Consider the following 21,253-nt stretch of genomic DNA (forward strand, 5'->3'; position numbering starts at 1 on the left):
GAGGACTTGTATCTAAATATTCAAAGAACACTTACAATTCAATAATAAAAAGATGAATAATCCATTTATAAAATAGGCAAAGGATCTGAGCAGACATTTCTTGAAATAAGATGTTTCTACAAGTGGCGAATAAGTACACGGGAAAACAGAAGTCCCAGAAGAGGACTCCAAACTATTAGCCATGAGGGAAATGGAATGAGAGGCTGCTGCCTATCTACTAGCCTGGCTGTGATCACAAAGACGGTTAACAACAGTGTTGGGAAACAGGGAGAGAAGTCACAGCCTTCACGTGTTAGGTGTCCTCCAAGATGGCCCTCCCCCTCGGGCTCTCTGCAACTCTGAAAGTTGCTATCCTCTGTTTCAGAGATAAAGAACTTAGGGCTCTGAAAGGTAGAGAAAACCTTTGCTCGCTGTAATTGCCCGAGAGGCAGAGCTGGGATTTGGACCTGGGACTGTCAGATTCTGAGGCTGCTTGCTGCTGACCCAGGTCGCCTCAGGAGCCGATGCCATTCCCTGTGTCTAAACTGTTCTTATGGGAATTACAGAAATGACAGGATTGTTTTTCTTTATGGTGCCAGGGATGCAACCCGGGCCTCCTGCATGATAAACACCTGCTCTGAGCCGAACCCTCATCCCCAACCTGAGACTTTAAACTCCAACAATGGAACCGATGGAAAGCAGAAGTGCCTCCCTCAGGAGATGCAGCAGGAGGGCAGGCAGAGCACTGGCCTGAGCAGGACACCTCTGGGGCAGCCTGGTCACCCAAAGCCTGCTGGCCCCTGGCAGGCTCAGGAGAAAGGAAGCGGGTGAGGCCCTTATTCACAGCCTCCAGTGCCAGGGCTCTCAGCCCAAGGGGGCGTCACTGTGCTTGGAATTCCCGAAAGCCACAAACCCATCTATTATGAGAAGCCACTCAGTCCAGCAGCCTCTGATGAGTTCATAGTAAAAATGTGCTTTTGTGCTTGAGTGACAGGTCTTAACATTCATCCCTATTTTACAGATGGGGTCACCGAGGCTGAGAGAAGATCCAGGGCCCACACAAAGTCTCGAAGAAGTAGTTGGGAGATGTGGGGTCAAATCCAAGATCACTTTACTCCCACACCCAGATGCATGGGGTGCGGGGTCACGCAGGCCCACAGGTGCACAGCCCGTGGTCTCCATGACCACAGGTTCCAAATGGTGTTACATGGAGAGATGCACCAGGAGCTCTGGAGGACCAAGCACCCAGGGAGGGGCTCACGCAGGAGGGAACACCTGGCTTAGCCGGAGGGATGAGAAGTGGGGACAGGTGTAAGGAGCAGGTAGAGGGGTAGGAGCAGAGCTGGAGGTGGGAAAGTGCAGGCTGAGGAGGGGGTGGAATTGTTAGCAAAGGGAGGCATCAGAGAGCCATGCCAGGGAGGGGCCTGGAGCCCAGGTGAGGAGGATTCCAAGGAGTGTGTGGGTTTTACTCAGTGTAGTAGGGAGCCAGGATGGGTGGCTCTGAGCAAGGGAGTGGCATCCAGGATGGATGGCAGGTCTTACAGAAGTCGAGGCAACACAAGACCGTCTATCTGGAGACAGTGTCGGTCCCGCATGGTGCTTGCCACGTGGCACCTGAGGTCACATGCTAGAAAACGCCTTGGGAGTCGATAGACCCTAAGGCAGGCTTTTTACTTAAACCTGCTCTTCAATAAAAGGCCAAGAGATCCAGCAGAAGCTTCTTCTCCAGAAGTGACTGGACTTGCACACGGCTGGGGAGCTGGGGGAGCAGTCCCTCCGCCCACCGCACCTGCACCTGACCTCCGTCCTCAGAACCCCTCTCTAGTAAACCTGGGCCATGCCCCTGAGCAGCCAACGCCCCTCCTCCAAGCTCATCTGTGCCCCTGTGAAGGTCCTGGATGAGTGTCAAAGTCATCTCAGATGCAAAGAGGCTCCTGAGGGTTGGATAAAATGTCACCAAATGCCAGTTAGGACAGCCAGGAGTCCCCTGGGTGAGGCCCACCCAGTGATGGCCCTGGGTTTGTTTCTGTATGGAAGGTTCCCTCAACTACCAGGGCAGGGGGAGCCGTGCCACCTTCTAGATGGAGAAACCGAGGCTTGGAGTGGCCAGCTCTCCTGCCCAGGTCAGGCAGCTACTACGACCCAGAGCTGGGAACAGCCCAGGCCTGCCTGGCCCTAGTGCCTGTGCCATGCGCAGAAGCTCACCAACAGAGGAAGTGAGTCAGGAGGCCAACAGGGGGTTCCTTTTTGAATCAGGACGGACTTCCCATCACACGCCCAGCTGACTACAGAGCCAGGCAGGGTGGAGGCTGAACCCCACTGCTGGGCCCCTGCGGCGTCCACCCCAGGAGCCCTCCTCGAGGACACGCGGAGAGGCATGCATGGCCAGGGCTGCCGCTGACCAGCCTGCTGGGCCTCCCCGTAGACGTCGCCGGGGTATGACCTAAAGTGAATCAGGCAGAGCTGTCCAGGCAAGGACGCCGAGCCCAGCCACAGGGCCTGGGCCTGGGGTTCAGGAGCGGCTGGCTCTCACTGCCCCAGATGGGCCTGATGTCAGGTGATGGCGGGGCCTGCGAAGCACCCAGCGAACCGGCAGGGTCGGCTGGGCTCAGCTCATCTTCCAGCGGGGACCCCACCAGGGTCACCTTCTCTCCCCTGCAGAGCTTGGGACACACAGAATCACCTGATGACAAATCGCCTCCCAACACCTACTCTAGGCTGTGGTCAGCACCAAAGATCACAGATGAGCAAAGAGAACCCGCACCTGACAGCACCTTCACCTGACCGCGCCTGCCCTGACCGCGCCTGCCCTGACCACGCCTGCGCTCTCGGGGACCGACAGCTGGGTCCTTGCCTTCTGGAAAGAGGATGTTCTTGAGTATGCCCCACATCTGCTCCTCCCTGTCCCTGGACTCCCCCAGCGGGGATCTGCCCATTCACAAATACCTTTTCCAAAAGTCTCTGTGGACCTGGATTTTTACCTGCCTGCTGGGACAATGGGCCAATAGTCACTGCAAACGGCCTGAATGCCCCTGGAGCAGATGGCACCAACTTTAACCTTCCCTTCCTGCTGGACAGTTATAGTGCATCTTTGCTGAGTTTTTTTTTTTCAAATTTCTCAGTTGTTTAGCCCTGGACCCCCCCCCACACACACTCACACACAGCAGAGCCCCAGCTGAGCTTGCCCCATTTCTACTGGGTTCTGACACCGGGTGGCATTTTTCTGATCAGGAGCCATTGGTTCTTTGGTCTCTGCGCTTGCTCTTTTGCATGAATGGTTGGCCTTCTTTTCAGGGACATTTTAAACAGAGAAACAAAATGTGTGATCCTCTGGCAGGAGGGGCCTGGCTGTGGAAGACCAGAGGAGGCCCAATCTGGGGGATGCGGGCTGTGTGGGAGAGAGGGTGGTGCCCGCTCCTGGTGAGTCACTGCCGGAGCCCGACCCCAATCAGGCTGCACAAAGCCTGGGTTTCCTGGGACTCCTCCTAAGAGCTGTAGAGAGCGGGCACTCAGGAGACAGGCTGACTCCATTCAGACCTGACCTGTGGCTGACAAGCTCCGCAGCCTTCGTACATTTGCCTCCTCCAACTTGACCTCCTCATCTGCAAAACAGGGATAATCATAGTACAAACTTCTGCTGGCCACGGTGGTGCACGCCTGTGATTCCAGCAACTCTGGAGGCTGAGGCAGAAGGATGGCAAGTTAGAGGCTAGCCTGGGACACTTAGTGAGGCCCTGTCTCAAGATAAAAAACAAAAAGGGCTGGGGATGTGGCTCCATGGGAGAGCATCCTGGGCTCAATTCTCAGTAAAAAAAAAAAAAAGAAGAAGAAGTAGTACAAATTTCTTATTGCTGCTCTGAACATTGGATGGGTGGTTAGTTTTGATTTTGTTTGTTGCAGTGCTGGGGATGGAACCCAAAGCCTCACACATGCTATGCAAGTGCTCTCCCCATCGTCCCACCCAGCTGAGTGATGAGTGAGTGCTGAGGACGTAACTGAGTCTCCCCAATGCATTTGCAACTGTGAGGGTAAGCAAAGACGGCTCAAGAAGGTCTGTGACATCCGTTCCATGGAAGGTTCTGGGCCATGTGCAGGGAGACCTGGATCCGCCCCTGGAACGAAGCTGGGGCTGCAGAGGAAACCTGGGGTACAAGCCCAGGCAGCAGCGACAGCGAGCTCTTCCTGGAAAGAGGCAGTCAATACAGCCGCATGGTCTCCGTCACAGCTCTTCAAACGTGTCTCTGCGGTGTGAAAACAGCCATGGATGAGACACAAATGAGCGTGGCCCTGTGCCAACAGAACTGGATTTACAGAAACAGGCAGCATGTGGCCGACGGGCCACTGTTGCCAAGCTTTGTTGTGAAAATAATGTAAAAATGTCAAAAAAAAAAAAAAATGGAGGTGAATGGGCTGTCTGCTGCTTCATTATCAGTGCAGTTTTAAATGTTCAGTTTCCTTAAGGTGGGAGTAAAAGTTTTTTTTTTTTAATGAAAGACCTTTAAAGTAACATTCTAGTAATAAATTAAAAGATTTCCTACTTCTATTAGACTCAGAATAAATTACAAGGAGTAATGAGTCTAACATTCACATACTGCTACACAGAAAATATGCAGATATTGAAGTAGGGGCAGTCTGAAACCGGTTTGGGCTTCTCTGTTAGCTATGTGACCTAAGGCAAGACTGTTAACCTCTCTGTTCCTCAGTTTCCTCAAGCGTCAAAGGGAGCAGCAGCAGCACAGTGGTCTAGAAAGCCCACACTCTTCATTTCCTCTGCAATCTTCAGGAGCAGTTTATGTAGTGACACAGAGACACCTGGACTTATGTAAGAAGGGCCATCCCAGCCTGGGAGGCACATCCCCGGGAAGCAAGAATGGCCTTGGATTCCTTTCTCAGGAAAGCTCCCCGTTTGACAGGAGGCAGAGGGACAGCGTGTTCTCTCAGGAGAAAGGAGTCTATGGACTCGGGTCAAGGGCCCTCCAGGGCTCACAGCCCTGCCCCAGAAAGCCCAAGATGCTCAGCAGACAAGTCCCCGCCTCCACCTGTGTCCCCACTCCCCCCCTCCTGTGTCCCCACTCCCCCCTCCTCCTGTGTCCCCACTCCTGCCCCTCTGCTGGCAGCAGGGTCACCTGGCTCCGTTTCTCCTTTCTCCCCTGGTTTCTTGGGCCGTCTCTCTGCCTTTTCCTGCCTGCTATGGATCTCTGGATCTCTGCCCCCGGGAAGCCTTCCAGGACTTCTGGGGTGGGGGGCAGAGACCTGGGAACTGTCATTGCTAAATACCTAGCAGGCCCTGGGCACCGTGTAGGTGCTGCCACACATCCTCCTGTTCTCCCACCCACTGTTAAATAGAACTTAGGTTCACAGTGTAACCTGGCCCAGGTCACACAGCAAGTACCCCTGCTGCCTTAGTCTCCCCAGTAGCTCCTCAGCAGAGCCCAAGAGGTTTGAAATTGTCCCGGTTTTGCTGGGGCTGCAAGGTGATATCCCCTGAGCCACCTAGGAGAGCCTGTATGTGGATCACTGTGATCACCTAGGAGAGCCTGTATGTGGATCACGGTGATCACCTAGGAGAGCCTGTATGTGGATCACGGTGATCACCTAGGAGAGCCTGTATGTGGCTCACGGTGATCACCTAGGAGAGCCTGTATGTGGCTCACGGTGATCACCTAGGAGAGCCTGTATGTGGCTCACGGTGATCACCTAGGAGAGCCTGTATGTGGCTCACGGTGATCACCTAGGAGAGCCTGTATGTGGCTCACGGTGATCACCTAGGAGAGCCTGTATGTGGATCACGGTGATCACCTAGGAGAGCCTGTATGTGGATCACTGTGATCACCTAGGAGAGCCTGTATGTGGATCACTGTGATCACCTAGGAGAGCCTGTATGTGGATCACTGTGATCACCTAGGAGAGCCTGTATGTGGATCACGGTGATCACCTAGGAGAGCCTGTATGTGGATCACTGTGATCACCTAGGAGAGCCTGTATGTGGCTCACGGTGATCACCTAGGAGAGCCTGTATGTGGATCACTATTGCCTACCCGATAGCTGAGACCCTCCTAAGCACCCAGAGACCTTCTCCTTGAAGCCTTCACCTGGGGGAGTTCAAGGACGATCGTTAACAGGCTGGGCAGATTATAATTAGCACATGCCTGCTCCTGCCAGGGCTTCCAGACGCCAGGTTTACGATGTGTCTGTGTGAAGCCGGGGGGCGCCCGCCTGGGGGCTGACTTTCATTTGTCTGTTTGAAGGGGTGATCCACAGGGGGTGGCTCCCCTGGAGGCTTGGGGGTGCCCTCTGAACCCCAGGCCTCAGCACCACGCCAGGCAGCAGGTGCGGGGCAGACGGGTCCCTCCCGAGCAGCTTGCTTCAGGGTGCAGACTGCGGTGGCCCTGCTGGCTCTGTGGGGGGCTGCCCCTCGCTCCTGGAGGGGCCTGCGTCTGGGGCTGAGCTCCCCGTCAGCCCTGAGGACAGCGCCCACTGCTGAGGCCAGCGCCTGGGAGCTGACCAAGCCCAGTTATCCCCAGTCCTCTGCCTGCCAACCCACTGCGCACCAGCCCCCAGGGAGCCTGAGGCCTGTCTCCTGGGTGCTCCCTGAAGCCCCTGTCACAGGCTTTGGGTGCTTCCCAGGCAGCTGTGACTGCGGAGGCACCCACCCAGCTGCAGTAGAGGGACAGTCAGCACTCCTGGTGCGTGACACACACAGGCGTGCACACGGTATCACACACACACGCATGTGGCTTCCCACACCAGGCACCAAGCCCATCTGGCTTCCTAAAACCGCCCTCCTCACAGACAATGCCTGCTTTGATGGTTTCCTTGAAGGGACCTACAGCCCAGAGGCTTTGCACACAAGGCAAATGCCAACGTCCCCAAGTGGACCACACTAAGCGGTAGGGCTGCCACCACCCAGGGGAGGGTGCATTCTTTCAGCCTCCAGAAAAGGGCACCGCATGTGCCGAGCCTGAGTCACCTCCCCTCCAAGGAGCCAGGGGTTGGCAGGGGCCTGACTGCTGGCCTCCTCCTCTGTGTCTTCAGGGCACACAGGACCTTCTGACACGGCCTGTTTACTTGCTTGTTAGGGACGATTCTTGTTCCTCCTAGAATAAAAGTTCCCTCAGAGCCACAATTGTTGCCGTCTTATCCATTACTCCCGTCCCACTGCCTTGAACCGTGTCTGTCACACAGGAGCCTTCAGGGAGGGGCAGATGACAGGAGGAGACAGGGAATCTCTGCTCTAGGCGTCCGACTGCCTTTGTTCCTTCAAGACCCCTTTACAGAAGGGCCTCCAGGTGCCCCACAGAGCAAATATGAAAAGCCGAGGCCCTTCCCGCAGGGGTCAGGTGCGCGGGCAAGCAAGGCTGGAGGAGCCCAGGCCGGGGCCAGGGAGGCCAGTGCAGAGGGACGAGGAAGGGGCTGGGCGTGGGGAGGGATGGCCAAGAGGGGGCGGGTGGGGCCTCAAGCCGGGAAGGGGAGGAGGTGGCCCAGGAGAGGAGGGACAGGCTTGCAGAGGGCAGATGTATTGGCACCATTGTCACTTGCCCCCAGTGAAGAGGAAGGGAAGGAGCGATCCTCCGCCCCACTCACTCACAGTACTTACTGAACACTCTGTGGCCAGGGCAGGCAGGGGTTGACCCAGGACAAGGGTGGCTTCTGCCTTGGGGACAGAGGGGTCCTGGGAGTAAGGAGCGGGCAAGTCTGAGGGAACACTGAGGCTCAGCCCAGGCCCTCTCACCATGCCCCCTGACCTCACCCCCCCATCACTGACCTTGGGGTCACCCACTGGTCCTGGCCTGTTCAATACTATTCAGGTCTTAGTCCCCAAAGTCCTGAGCCCCAGGAAATCCCTCTACCCTGGGCAACCCAGGGACACCTTCACGTCCCCTCCCAAGATGCCCGATGCTCCTCCCACCCCAGGCTCTCAGCCACTCATGGTTCCAGCCCTGCTCCGAGCTCCCAGCGTCAGGCCGCCTCTTCCTGGGGAACCACGGAGACCTGCCCAGGTTGAACAGGACCGAGTGCCCCCTGCTCTAAGCAGCAGTCTTCAGAGGAGGCCGAGCGGAGGAAACGCTCAGCCCATCTGCCCCGCAGCTCCCAGGGGCAGGTGCCTCGGCCTCTGACCAGCCACGCTTTGTCTCTGTCCTCTGAGCCTTATCTCCAGAAGCTTCCACAATCCAAGGACAGCTTCTTCCCAGCCTTCCTTTGTGCATTCAGACTGAGGCCCACTATAGGTGCCAAAAAAGCAACTAACGAGGACATTTCCACCTCCATTTCACAGAAAGGAAAATCAAGGTCTGACCCTGCTCAGCAGCTTTCCTCCTGTATTTGTATCATAAGACCCTGAGGATTCCTCCTTCAAAGCACTAGCCCAGAATCCTGCCTTCCAGAACCTTCTGGAACCTTCCCTACTGGCCTTGCAGAGATTCACAAAAACTTAAAGTCCCCACCCCTCCAGACCCATGTTTCCAGACTGGGCTCTAAACTAGAGCTCAACTTAGGGCAGATGCTTCCCTCAAAGAGGTCCACAGAAACCCCCAACCTGGCGCCAACCCCAGCTGCTGGAGGTCTGTGAGGCCCCTAAACCACGCTGCTCTTCCCAAGAGTGTGCAGCGGCCCTCAAGGACTGCCAGGAGAAGAGTTGCTAGAGATTAAAGCCATCCCGTCAGCAAGCTTCCAGGGAAAGCAGATGTCTCCTCCGGCAGGTCCCTGCAAGGGCGTGGTGTGGAAAGAGCTGGGTCTTGCAAACCAGGTACCTGGTGCTGCCACATATCACCAGCTGTGACCTTAGGCTCCTCAGCCCTCCTGGGCCTTCTTTTTAAAGTGTCTCCTCTACTGCACACAGTTTTGGGCGTCCACTTTTGCACACTGCTCTTGAACTCTGTGCAGAGGTGAGGGAGCAAGAGCGAGCCTTCCCTGGGAGCAGGCCATGTGTCTGGGCTGCGCTGAGTCCTACAGGGAGCATGTCACTGCCACCGCAGGTCTTACTATGATGGCCTCTTTAAAGAACTGACGCTCAGAGAGGCTAAGCCATCTGCCCAGGGTTCTGCAGCCGGTACATGACAAGACTCCCCTGCTCTTAACCATGAACATTTGGTGAATTAAGAGTAGGTTCGGCTTTCATCAGCAGACACAAAGTGGAGATCTGCTACCGCACTACATTTTTAATAATACAGTGATCAGTTCAGACCTGCGAGGCCCCTCTCCACTGCAGAGAGGGAGCTTGGAACTGGGAGCTGCAGACCGCTGCCCACTGTCTTGAGCCAAGATTCATTTTTACATTTTTTTAAAATGCTGAACAAAATCAGAAGGAGACACCTAAGAGTCGTATGAAATTCAGCTCCTGGTGCCCATAAAGGAAGTTTTACTGGAATGCGGTGGGGGCCCTCCCATTCACACACCACGTGGCTGCATCCTTGCAGGAGAAACGCAAAAATCTTTCCTCTCTGGAAACCTTCCCAGAAGCAGCCCGAGAAACTCCAGAGGCCCGAGCTCCTTATCAGCTTGGGTAGCCTCCTCTCCCTCAGCCCCGCCACCAGCACGACCCTCCTCGAGGCCTGGATCCTAGAAGATTCTACACTGCTTTCCTCAGCAAACCCTGGCGCAATGCCTGATTGCTTCAGAGCAGATGGAGAGGCCACGTTTCCCAGCGCTGAGAGTCGCGTCCTCACCAGGGAATGTCCCCTTCTTACAGCTGCTGGGGGCATTTATCATCAAGGTCCCCACACTGTCAGGGCTGTTCTGCTGGGTGCACCCTCCTGTGCCCTCCATCCTGGACCCAAGGATCAGCTTCCTCCCTCCTGGCTGCAGTGTAAATCCCCACATGGGTCGAGAGGCAGCAGGAGCCCACAGTCATTCACAACAGAGAGGCCAGTGACCCTGACCCTCCAGTGACCCTCCAGTGGTGGATACCACCAGACGTGGCAGGAAAAGTGAGAAGGGGGCCAGGCAAGGGCTGTCCCCACTGAGCTGTGTGGTTCCCTTGTGGAGAGGTTAGGCGCTTCCCCATCTGAGAAGTCCAGGCTGGGGGCCAGCAGGGCTGGGCCTTCCCTAAGACTTGGGGCTTCTCACTGCCCTTCATGACCCTTCACCCCTGTTCTGATGAGGGAGCTGGATGCCCATGGACACTGACGTCCACAGGCTTACACGGCAAGTGGTCTCCAGGAAGGAACCTGAGAGATGGACAGGAGCCTTCGGGCTGCCCGTGGTCCACGCAAGGCTGAGCAGGGGGCAGATGCAGCCCAGAGGGGGACCTTTGTTGTGCCCCTGCCACACCCCCTGCTCCCCAGGGCTCTCCGCCAGGGCTGACAGTCCTGGGGCATTTGGTGATCCTAAGAGGCAGGAAGCCCAAGGGCAGTGTCCCTCTGATCGGTCAGGGTGTTGTACCTGAAAGCCTTTAGATGTCATCTAGCTCCATCAAGTTTGGGTCACTTGTCGATCATGGTCGTGATTTTGGCCACATCCACACGATTTTTTTCTGATTAGTTTTTAAAATTAGACCCATCTAAATTTATTTTTAAAGAATATTAAAAAAAAAAACAGGGCCAGGATCAATTGCTGTATATAGAACATCATAAGAAATACATATGAGGGGCTGGGGATGTGGCTCAAGCGGTAGCGCGCTCGCCTGGCATGCGTGCGGCCCGGGTTCGATCCTCAGCACCACATACCAACAAAGATGTTGTGTCCGCCGAGAACTAAAAAATAAACATTAAAAACTCTCTCTCTCTCTCTCTCTCTTTTTTAAAAAAAGAAATACATATGAATATAAGCAATGCTTATTTGACTGTTTCTGGATACCATTGCAGGTTTGTACCCAAGGCCTGCTCTTTTGTACAGAGCCAGAGATGGGCAAACGTTCCGATTGTTAAAAACAGGTTGGCACCTCACTGAGACATTCTCCTAGGCCAGATCCTGTGGTTCTCAACTATCCCTGTGCACCTGAATCACCTGGGGAGCTTTTAACAGATAGAGGTAAGTGGCCGCATTGCCCAAGATTTCTAACTCAATTGGTCCCCGGGCGAGCCCAGGTGATTATGAGAACATCCTACAATCAGAGGGATCAAAAGGAAAAGGTAAAGGAGCAGGGAGATAGAGGGTGACAGTTATTTTGTCATTCTGTGCCCTGAGTTTATGCCACTAAATTCACCATGTCGGTCATTATTGGCCCCGGTCCCACACTGTCAGAATCCTGGCCAGACCTAAGCCTTGCACAGTATGGAGGAGGACCCTGAAGCTCAGGGCTGGGAATTCGACAGCAGTTCTGAGTATGCTGACATTGTCCCCCGACCACCATGGCCACCAAAGTTAATTTTATAAAAGAAAAAGTTGCTTTGGCCTTTTGGGAGTGGCTGGTGCCCTGGGAAGCAATGAGAGAGAGTGGTATGTGGTCCACACGTGTACCCCTCAGGGGGTGCTGTCTGTCCACATGGGTAAGCGCTTGGCTGGGTCAACTCCTGCCCATCATGCCCCCCTGACCTGCCAGGGCACCAGCCTGGAGGCCAAGAGCACCCGAATCCAGGGCTGATTCAGCAACAGCTGCTCCAGATCCAACTGGCTGCAGGCGCTGGGGCAGGAGCAGGAAGAAGTGCTGGGCACCCTCCAAGTGACCCAGATTACCCACAGTCACCTCCTGAGCTCAGGAGCACCCAGGGGAGTGTCCTAAGAGGCACCACTGGGGATTTCAGACCTGTTATCTCATTTGGTGTGGCCAGCCTGCTGACAGGTAGTTAGCCAGGTCCAGGGAGGATAAGTGACAGCCAGGATCACACTGTGGAACCAGGTTCCCTGCCCAGGTCTGTCTGATTGCACCTGAGGCCCGGAAGCAGAAGGAAATAGACAAAGTACAAAGTCTAGCTGGCCTTCGCCTGGGAAGGGGGTGGGGCAAGCGACGCCTTGCTCTGCTGGGTCCCCTGACAGCTAGGCCGAGTGGAGCCTCCAGGGTGGTACAGTCCACATCATGCCCAACAGACCCCACAGGTGACAGGTGGAGCCCCAACCCTCCCCCACTCCACAGAGAGGGGAGTTGGGGCCTGCAGAACTGTGTCCTTGAGCAGAGTTAAAGGTCTTTCCAGGCTGGGGACAGTGGCATGCACCTATAGACACAGCTATTCGAGAGAGCGAGGCAGGAGGATCACTTGAGTCTATGGGTAATATAGTCTGAGCACATCTCAAAAATGAAAAATGTTAAAGGATCTTTCCTGATGCCCTGCCAACCCTCTGAGTGTCCCTCTGTCCAGGACATTGGCAACTCTGAGGGGACTGTTTAAAGCACCACCTCACCCCAGACTCCTCCCACAGGGCAGGGACCTGTTCCTAGCATCTTCCTCACCTGCGTCCCTCTTGGCCAGCATCAACCCACTGAAGGAATGCCACTGGCCAGGACATGTGGGTTAGAGGGCGGAAGGGCCAGATCCCAGCCCAAACACGTGCCTTTCTGGCTCCCAAACCGAATCTGGCTCCAGCGATGGATGGGCAGCATGACTAACCCTCTGCTTCCTGTAGGGGACAAACACCGGAACTCATGGGCCATCCCCTCACCTCCTCAGAGGAGCAGAGCCGTGCCCGAGTGCCTGGCCTGGACCCCCATCTCCCGTCGTTTAACCAACAGGAAAGCAGGGACGGGAGAAACCACAAGACGGATCTTTCAAAAAAGCCATTTTCTAAAATTACTTCTGAGCAAAACTGAATTCAAAACTCACAAACAGATAAATAGGCGAATTCTGTGAGCCAGGCCCACTGGCCGCCCAGGGCTGGAGGAGGGGTGGTTTACCCTGGCAAGCCCCGCTGGTCCACATGCCACCTACAACCGCCAGCCTGTGGTCACCATTGCTGTGCAGTTAGATGGAGTCCCCTGGGAGAAGAGGGTGTGGCAGAGGAGACAGGGCGGGGTGCCCAGGGGGCCCTGGCTCTACGTTCCCAGGCCCCAGCGACAGGGCCATACAGAGAGGGTTTCCTTGGAGGCAGGGCCTGGCAATGTAGAGCCACGGGGGAGGCTGAGTCCTAGGTCTGCTCGCCAGCTCAGCCCTGGCACGGGCACCCAAGGGGTCTGGTGGCCACCTGCCCAATTCAATGCCCAGCTGCACGGCTCCCTGAGGGCACTGAAGCTCCAGATCAATGCCAGAGAATCACCCCTGGAGCTGTTGTGGGACAGGGGAGGAATCTTGGATGCACCAGCCCATCCCCTCCCTCATTCAATCCGTAAACACAGTGGGCGCCCTTCCCCCCCCCCCCACACACACCCAGGTTCTGCCTCTACGGGTTCAATCAGATGCACACAGAAAACATTCAGAGGGGAAATACTGCATCTGTCCTGAATACGTACAGACTTCTAAAAAAATCACTATTCTTTAAACAATATGTTCTAACACTATTTACATAGCACATAGCACTTTATTGTATTGGGTATTATAAATAATCGGACAGTGATTTAAAGTATACAGGCAGATGTGTGTAGGTCACATGACATCATATTTGACATTAGGGATTTGAGAAGCATGGATTGCGTATCCATGAGGGTGTGTGTGTGTGTGTGTGGGGGGGGGGTTGTGTTCCTAGAACCAATCCCTGGAGGGACACTGAATGGTTGAGTAGCTGCACTGGCTAGGGTTGGGACAGACCAAGTCCCTGCCCTAAGGCATGATGTTGTAGTAGAGGAGATAAATGACAAGCTCAACTGCAAATCAGTAACTTGCATAATTTCCAATAGTGGCAAGTGCTAGGGACACAAAACAACAACCAACAAATGAAACACCAAAAACCCAGGGAGACGCGACAGCAGCCACAAGGGTGGGACACGTGCCACTGTGTGGGCAGGAAGGTCCCTCTCCAGCAGGACAGTGCGCTCAGATCTCAAGGGAGAGGGGAGCAGCCACAGGGCCCAAGGGAGGCCCTCCTCAGGCAGAGAGGACGGCTGTGGGGGCAGAGCTCCGGGAAGATGAGTGAGGGCAGGACAGGTTCAGGGGACAGGGCCAGCCCCCAGAGCCCAGGAAGCCAGCAAACTCCCCAGGAGGACTGGTCCCTGACAGGGACCACACAGGGAGATGACGGGTCTTGACTCCAGGGCTCGCTTTCTTCCTCTGTGTCCTGAGCCTGTCTGGGGTCGGCCTCCTCCTATGGAGCTGAGAGCATCTGCTCCCCAGAGTTTTTCAGGTCCCAGTTAAAGGGGAAAGTCTGATGATTTAATATTAATAGTCGTCCTAACCGCTTCCGATTGGGCTGTGAGGACAAATGGGCGGACACAGGCTAGCGGGGAATCAGATTTGAAAACCGTTGGTTAATGGCCACGGCACAGTGCAAAACAGGAACCAAAAAAAGAAAACTGCCAATCCTGTGGAAGCTTCTAGGGGGAGGCGCCGTCCAGCCCAGTGTTGGTGGGGAGGAGCGAGGGAAGGACATTGGTGGAGACGCGCTTGTGCACAGGCTGAGGTGAGAAAGGTTGGGATGAGGTTGGGGCTTCAGGGGACCCAGAGGTAGCCAGGGACTTGAGACCGCATCTTCAGAGCAAGGAAGATGTTCAGAATCGCCCACATAATCTGGCCCCTCCTGGGATGGGTGGACAGATGGCAGGGGCCAGACTCAGGTAACCAGCACCTATTTCTGGGCTATCAAGTGAGAAAACAGCTGGATTTGAAGGAGCCTTGGAGACCTAACTTCAGCCTTCCAATTTCTAGAGCAGGAACTTGAGACCGGCCCAGGAGAAGGTCAGGCGCCTCTCCTCCCATCAGGAAAGAGTCCACCCCAGTGAGTCAGGCTGCTGCGTTACTGCAGCAAGTGTCACTTGGGAGGGGCTCAGCCCTTCCCACATCTCAACTAAAACTCTCAGCTTCATTAGAGTCCGGCCACCCTCAGCTTGGTGATGACCAAGTGGCCTGAGCCAAAACCAGCCTCCACTTTCAGCACCAGTCAGGATGTCACACCAACACTTACAAAAGGGACCAGGGGAAGGAAGAACACTGGCCTGGGAGTCACAGGGTCTCGTCTGCACCCTGAGGCACTGGCAAGACACCCAGTGGGTCAGGTCTGCTGCGGAGACTGTAGAGGTGTAGGCTCAGACAAGGTCTCTCTGAGGGCCATTGTCGCTCTCCACTGCAGCGTCCACCTTTAGATGCAGGCTGAGCATGCCTAATCTGAAATCTGTAATCTTCCAAAATCCAAAATTTTATGAGCACTGATGCTATGCTACAAATGAAAAATTCCACACCTGACCCTCTGTGATGGTTGCAGCCAGGACGGACACACAGAAAGCGTTGCATAGAATTACCTGCAGCCTCCGTGTACTAGGTGTCTAGGAAACACAGTGACTTTCCTGTTTAGGCTCAGGTACCGTCCTCAACTACCTCACTACTGCATGCATCCTACTCCCCAATCTGAAAAAAAAAAAAAAAAAACCCAAATCCAAAACACTTCTGGTCCCAAGCATTTTGGATATGGGATACTCAACCTGTCTTTGAACACCCACACACCATCACTCTGGGCTCATAAATTCAAGATTTGTTTCCAAGTCTCCAAAAGCTACCTCACCCTTACCTTTGATTACAGGTGGAACGCACCTGTAATCCCAGTGACTCAGGAGACTTAGGCAAGAGGATGGCAATTTCAAAGCCAGCCTCTGCAACTTAGGGAGGTCCTAAGCAACTTAGTGAGACCCTGTCTCAAAAGGAAAAACATTGCACGCACCCTGTAGCTCTTCTCTGATTTTTTAAAATTAAAATGATGAAATTAACCAAGCCTGGTGGTGCACACCTATAATCCCAGCAGCTTCGAAGTCTCAGACAGAAGGGTAGCAAGTTTGAAGCCAGCCTCAGCAACTTAGGGAGGTCCTCAACAACTTATGAGACTGGGTCTCAAAATAAAAAAAATTAAATTAAATTAAAAAGCTGGGGATGCGGCTCGGGGTAAAATATCCCTGGGTTCAATGCCAGTATCAAAAAAAAAAAAAAAAAGATGCAATCAGTTTAACCTCAGGTATGCCACCCATCTCTCTCCGCCTGCCCTTGGGAGGAGCCTTGTGATCCAGGAATCACACTGGTGTGGTAGGTGGTGTCTGCATGAGAGTCATCCACAGGTGTGGCCAACCAGAGCGAACTGTCCTCCCTACTGATATGCCCCTGTTGACCTTGCCCGGAACACTACTCTTGGTTGTTAAACCAGCAGCCTGGTCCATGTGACCTGGGGCTCCTCCCAGCTCAAACATTACAGTGTTTTATGATTCAGAAGAAAAAATCATTAGGCCAGGACTTTAAAAAACATCCTGTTAATAGGATAGACAGCAGAATACATCAGACACTAGAATGGCAATATGTAAATCAATGGAAGTGTAACTGATGTGATACAGCAATCTGTATACGGGGTAAAAATGGGAGTTCATAACCCACTTGAATCAAACTGTGAAATATGATATATTAAGAACTATGTAATGTTTTGAACGACCAACAATAAAAAAAAATAAAAATAAAATAAATAAAATAAAATAAACATTCTTAACAACAACAAAAAAACATCCTGTTGATGATCGGAGGTCATGGGCTGTGGGTGTCATCCTCTTGAATGGCTTCTGAATGGGGAGATGATGCTCCCGATGAAGGGAACATGTGTCATCCAACACATAGGTGTGTATTTTCAAAATCCAGCCAGATTAACATTTGAGTATAATGAACGAGCTTGATTTTCTATGAGAATTTTTGAAAATGTCCCATATTATCTTTCAATTTTACATGTTTTATGTGACATTTGAGATGCATAATGGAATATGTATGTGCATCTCCTGATTGTGATTGATGAAGCCCAGAACTACTTAACAATAACCCGGATGAATCCTGCACTGGACGAAGAACAGATCTCACCGAGCTCGCCACAGGTGTCCCTATCCTTCTCCAGGACAGACACGCTGATTTTACATTAACATTCCCTCACCTTTTGCATTTATAAACTGCTTACATTTGTAAAACAGAATCTCTGTAGGAATGATATATGCACTTAACAAATGAAACAAAAGTGACTTCCCTGGTCACAGCCACCACCTTCCCAATCCTCTCATTCCTCCCCTCACCCCCTGGTGATATTTGACTTTTATTTAAGGTAATCTCGCTTTTGCTTTTTGTCATCCCTTACTTCTCATTGTGATGAGTCACAGGAGAGGTACAGAGGGCATGTGTGTGGTGTGACTACATGCTTGTGGAACGCACATGAACAGAAATTCCACCAAAGAGCCGGGTGTGGTGGCTCACACCTGTGATTCCAGCAGCTCGGGAGGAGGCTGAGGCAGGAGGATCGAGAGTTCAGAGCCCGCCTCAGTAACTTAGTGAGCCCTAAGCGACTCAGTGAGACCCTGTCTCAGAATAAAATACAAAAAAGGGCTGGGGATGTGGCTCAGTGGGTAAGCACCCCTGAGTTCAACCTGGTACTGAAAAAAAAAATCACCAAAGGAATCTACAAGCAGAGCTCAGACTTCTTTACTTACAAGTCTTCTTGAGAGAGCTGCTCTTGCAGAGCGTGCTTGATAGAGTCACCCAGGCAACTCAGTGCCATGGGTATGGCCATTCCAGGTTTTCAATCTCTGCTGGGACTTTCAAAGCCTTAAAGGGTTCTCTATGCCGAAGTCACAGCCAGGAAATCAGGCATGGTGTGATCCAGGCTGTTACCATTACCGTGGGAGGGTTGGTTGTACTAGAAGCCATAGCTTCTCTTCTGGGTCTGCCCCACCATGCAGGGCACTCTGCTGCCTGTTGTCTCATCATCCTCTTAGCAATCCTCAGAGTGTGTTGTCACTACTTTAGAGAGGACAACAGCAAGGACTTGTCTCCATCTGCTACCTGGCTGCTCAGTTGCAGGCGTCGTCACTGAGTCCAGAGGCTGAGGTTCCTTGGGGTGGGAAAGTGGGAAGCTGGGAGACACCCCCCAGACTTTTGCTGTAGTTGTGTTCTGGTGATTGTTCCTACTAATGAGTTGTGTCCCCAGTCCTCTTTATTTTTATTTATTTATTTCTTTTGACGGGGTCTCTCTACGTTGTCCAGGCTGCCCTCAAACTTGCCATCCTCCTGCCTCAGCCCCCTGAGTGTGCCATCAGAGGTGTGGGCCACCGTACTTGGGCTACTTTCCTGACATCTGTCTTTTCTTCCTGACATCCTGTCTTGCTTCCCCAAAAGCTTACAGATGTTTCAGGTGGGGGAAATGTTCAGAATTCATTTCCCCTTTTTTACAGCAATTACTTGGGGTCCTGCCTGATTAGTACCTACTGTCCCAGTGATTCACATTCAACAGTGTCTTCACATTATCTAAGAGAGGCTCGTGATAGGATGAAGAGTATCAAGTCAAAGGCCCTGAGTTCAAATCCTGGCCCCGCCGCATGGTGCCACTGAATATTCTCTAACAATGGGCCAGGGGTGGCAGCCTGGTCTACTTCCAGGATCACAGGACATGGGGGATGAGAAATACTTCCTGAGACCCACAGACACATCCAAATCCCTCTGGAGTCCCCTCTCCAGTCTCTTTCTCTGGAGACCAGCTTTCAGTGTTGGAGGACCCTGAGGGAGGGGACCCAGGACCACCCCCATTTAACAGACAAGGAGAAATCCATCAGAGCAGAGGGGAGCCCAGATATCCTGACCAGAGCCCAACACCCTCCCTGGGACAGCCATTGCCTGTGCTGGGTCTGCCTGGCACCCCGACGTAGGTTCTAGGCTGTGCTGTATGTGGGGGAGGACCCTGAGCTCTGAAAGTTGAAACAGTGTTCCAAGGTCACCTAGCTGGGAAATGGTCAAGGCAGGACTGGCCCTGATAATCTGACTGGGCTGTCTCATTCCCAGCAGCTGGAAACAGAGCCCTGACTGCCCTCTGGGCTCCCAGGCTCCTGGGGTCCTTCAGATGTCATGCTGGGCCTCGCAGAGCAGCCAGGATCCCCCACTAGCCCAGCCCCAGGTTTCCCCCGCTGCCCCAGCCCCAGGTTTCTGCATCATAAGGCAAAGGTGGCCCCAGGCATGGCCAGGTCCACAGCTGCCTGAGACAGGGAGAGCGGGTCAGGCTGGAGGCTAGTTCTCATGGAGACAGAGGAAATGCAAACACACCCTGGGGGTCCCTGCAGCGCCAGGTGCCAGCTGGCCCCAGAGGCAGACCCCGAGCCTGGATTCTCATGGCCCCCTTCAGTGCCACCAGCCAATCCTCAGGATGCCCAGCAAGGCATGAGTTCCAGAAATAAGGCTCCCAGCCCCCTGCCTGATCCGCCACCCCCAGAGGGGCCTCTCTGGTAGAAAACAAGGGCTGAGGCCAGCAGGCTTGGCACAGCTGTGACTGTCGGCAGGCCCAGTGTCCTGCCTGAGGAATGCACAAGCCCACATGTGCTGGAGTGTCCCGCTAGGGCACAGTTAACAGGAAACGGAGCAAAACAGCCTGATGGCACAGATGCACTCCTCCTGACTCCCCACTCACTCCTCACCCCTGTGAGCCCTTGGCTGCCCCAGCTGTGCAGGAGGCAAGGCGCAGCCTTTCAAGATGGCCAGGTCCTATCCCAGGCTGTGTGGCTTCCAGTAAATCACTCTCCTTCTCTGGGCCTGTTTCCTCTTGGTGGATGAAGGAGGCTGTCAGCCAAGCTCAAGTCACTTTCCCCACCACCTCACTCAGATGGGATGGGACATGCCCCCTCAACATATAGCAGCCCTCAGCTAAAGGAGACTCCCCATTTCTAAAAGGACCTTAACTTTACAGAGTTGAAAGAAGACACCAAGGATCTGGGAAAGGGTCCCAGGCCTGCCTTAGGTCACAGCTTCAGGACTATGGCGATAAAATGACAATAGTCATTATCACCCACCCCAAACTGGATGCCCCTGGCTTCCAGTTTTAAAGCAGAGGTCAGGTGGGCGACCAAGAACGCTACTCTGGGTTGACGACTAGGCCATATCAATTCGTCAAGGGTCCAGATCTGAGGGCCCCAAGGGAAATCAACAGCCACCTGAAGCTCACTCAAGTCCTGCAAGCCTTTGGCCTTGCTACCCTTCCTTTAGAGAGATGGGAAGGAGGCTCAGCAAGGCTGAGCCACTTGCCTAAGGCTTCACAGCAAAGAGGTGTGTGAAGGAAAACCAGCCCGCGGGTGGGACTTCCCCTCCGCACCGCCCCCTTGGCTTTCAGCTCTACCCCGCGAGCTCGAGGTCGCCAGAAGCGGGTATCCCAGCTCGTGTTTACTGCCAATGCCAGGGACGCGCCGCCTGAGCCGCGGTGACAGGTCCGCTGGCCCTAGGAGTGGCAGAGCAGAGACACGAGGAGGCGCCGGGCCCTGGGGACGCGCGGCCCGGGGCGTCAGGGCTTCTTGGGGCCGAACCCAGGAGTGGAGAGGGGGAGAGGGGATTTCGGCGCCGGCCGGGGACCGCACGGTTTAAACTAGAAACCCCGCCCGCCCGCAGCTGTCACCGCGGGCCTCCGCCCCCGCGCCGGCGCGCCTCCCCGGGTCCCGGACTTCGGCGACGCGATCCCTGGAGCCGCGCCGGGGACGGGCTGGGGGCTGAGCCCGACCCTCCCCGCCCGGCCTCCCGGCCCCGCGCCACTTACCGGGCTGGAGCGAGCAGGAGTGGCGCGGCGGGCAGCTGGGCCACCTCCTCCCTGCAGCCTGCGTCCCGGGCGGCTCCGGGGCGGGGCGGGGCGGGGCGGGGCCCGGACACCGCGACCGCCCCGCCCGCCGGGACCCGCCACCCGCGAGCCCAGGGGACACTCCCAGCGCGGCGCGCACTCTGCGCCCAGCCCAGCCGGCCAGCCCGCCGCTCCCGGTCGCAGACCCAGGGCGGGGAACACTGTCCACAAGGACCTAGAGTGGCGCCCAGGTCCCGGGTCCCCCCGGGCCCCGGCCGGGGCTCGTTCTAGGGTGTGGGGCGGGGCCGCCTTCCCGGGGAAAGTGGGGCCTGGGGAGGAATTCGGGGGGCGGCAGGTTTGGCTGTCACTGAGCCCAGCCCGGGGGGACGGTCAGGGGCATCCTGCCCAGAGGCGCGAAATTCAAGGAGGAAGTGACACCGTCCTCCAGTCTGACGCGGGAGGGGGCAACGCCCCTCGTCCCACCCCGCAGTCCGCCAGCCACAGGAATGTGAATCCCACCCACAGTGCGAACCACCCCCAGATCCGAGGTCCAGAATGAGCTCCCTTCTCCCTCGTCCCCTCCTCCGCCCCGCCCCAGCTCGGCGGGCAGACGCGGCCTCCAGCCTTTTCCCGGCTCTAGCGACTGGGTCCCTCAACTGGGCATCCGATCCGCTCGACAGGAGTTTGGCCCCGGGCTTGGCCCCTGCACCGCCCCGCCTCCGCG

The 21,253-nt window shown here is 54.9% G+C and overlaps 1 protein-coding gene across 2 annotated transcripts in view; it reads right to left on the minus strand.

Annotated features, from left to right (window-relative positions):
• Nucleotides 1-21,253, minus strand: part of SYNE3 (spectrin repeat containing nuclear envelope family member 3) — an 84,565-nt gene extending 63,312 nt beyond the window's left edge. The window contains exon 1 of one of the 2 annotated variants that reach the window (XM_081290914.1): nt 20,512-21,253. The gene's annotated coding sequence lies outside the window, so the exon portion shown is untranslated. Of the gene's footprint in view, nt 1-10,562; nt 10,651-20,511 lie in introns of those variants that run through there. The other variant, XM_081290915.1, reaches the window with a different exon arrangement.

The sequence above is a fragment of the Spermophilus citellus genome, assembly GCF_964194105.1.
Source record: "Spermophilus citellus genome assembly, chromosome: 4".
NCBI classification, from domain to species: domain Eukaryota; kingdom Metazoa; phylum Chordata; class Mammalia; order Rodentia; family Sciuridae; genus Spermophilus; species Spermophilus citellus.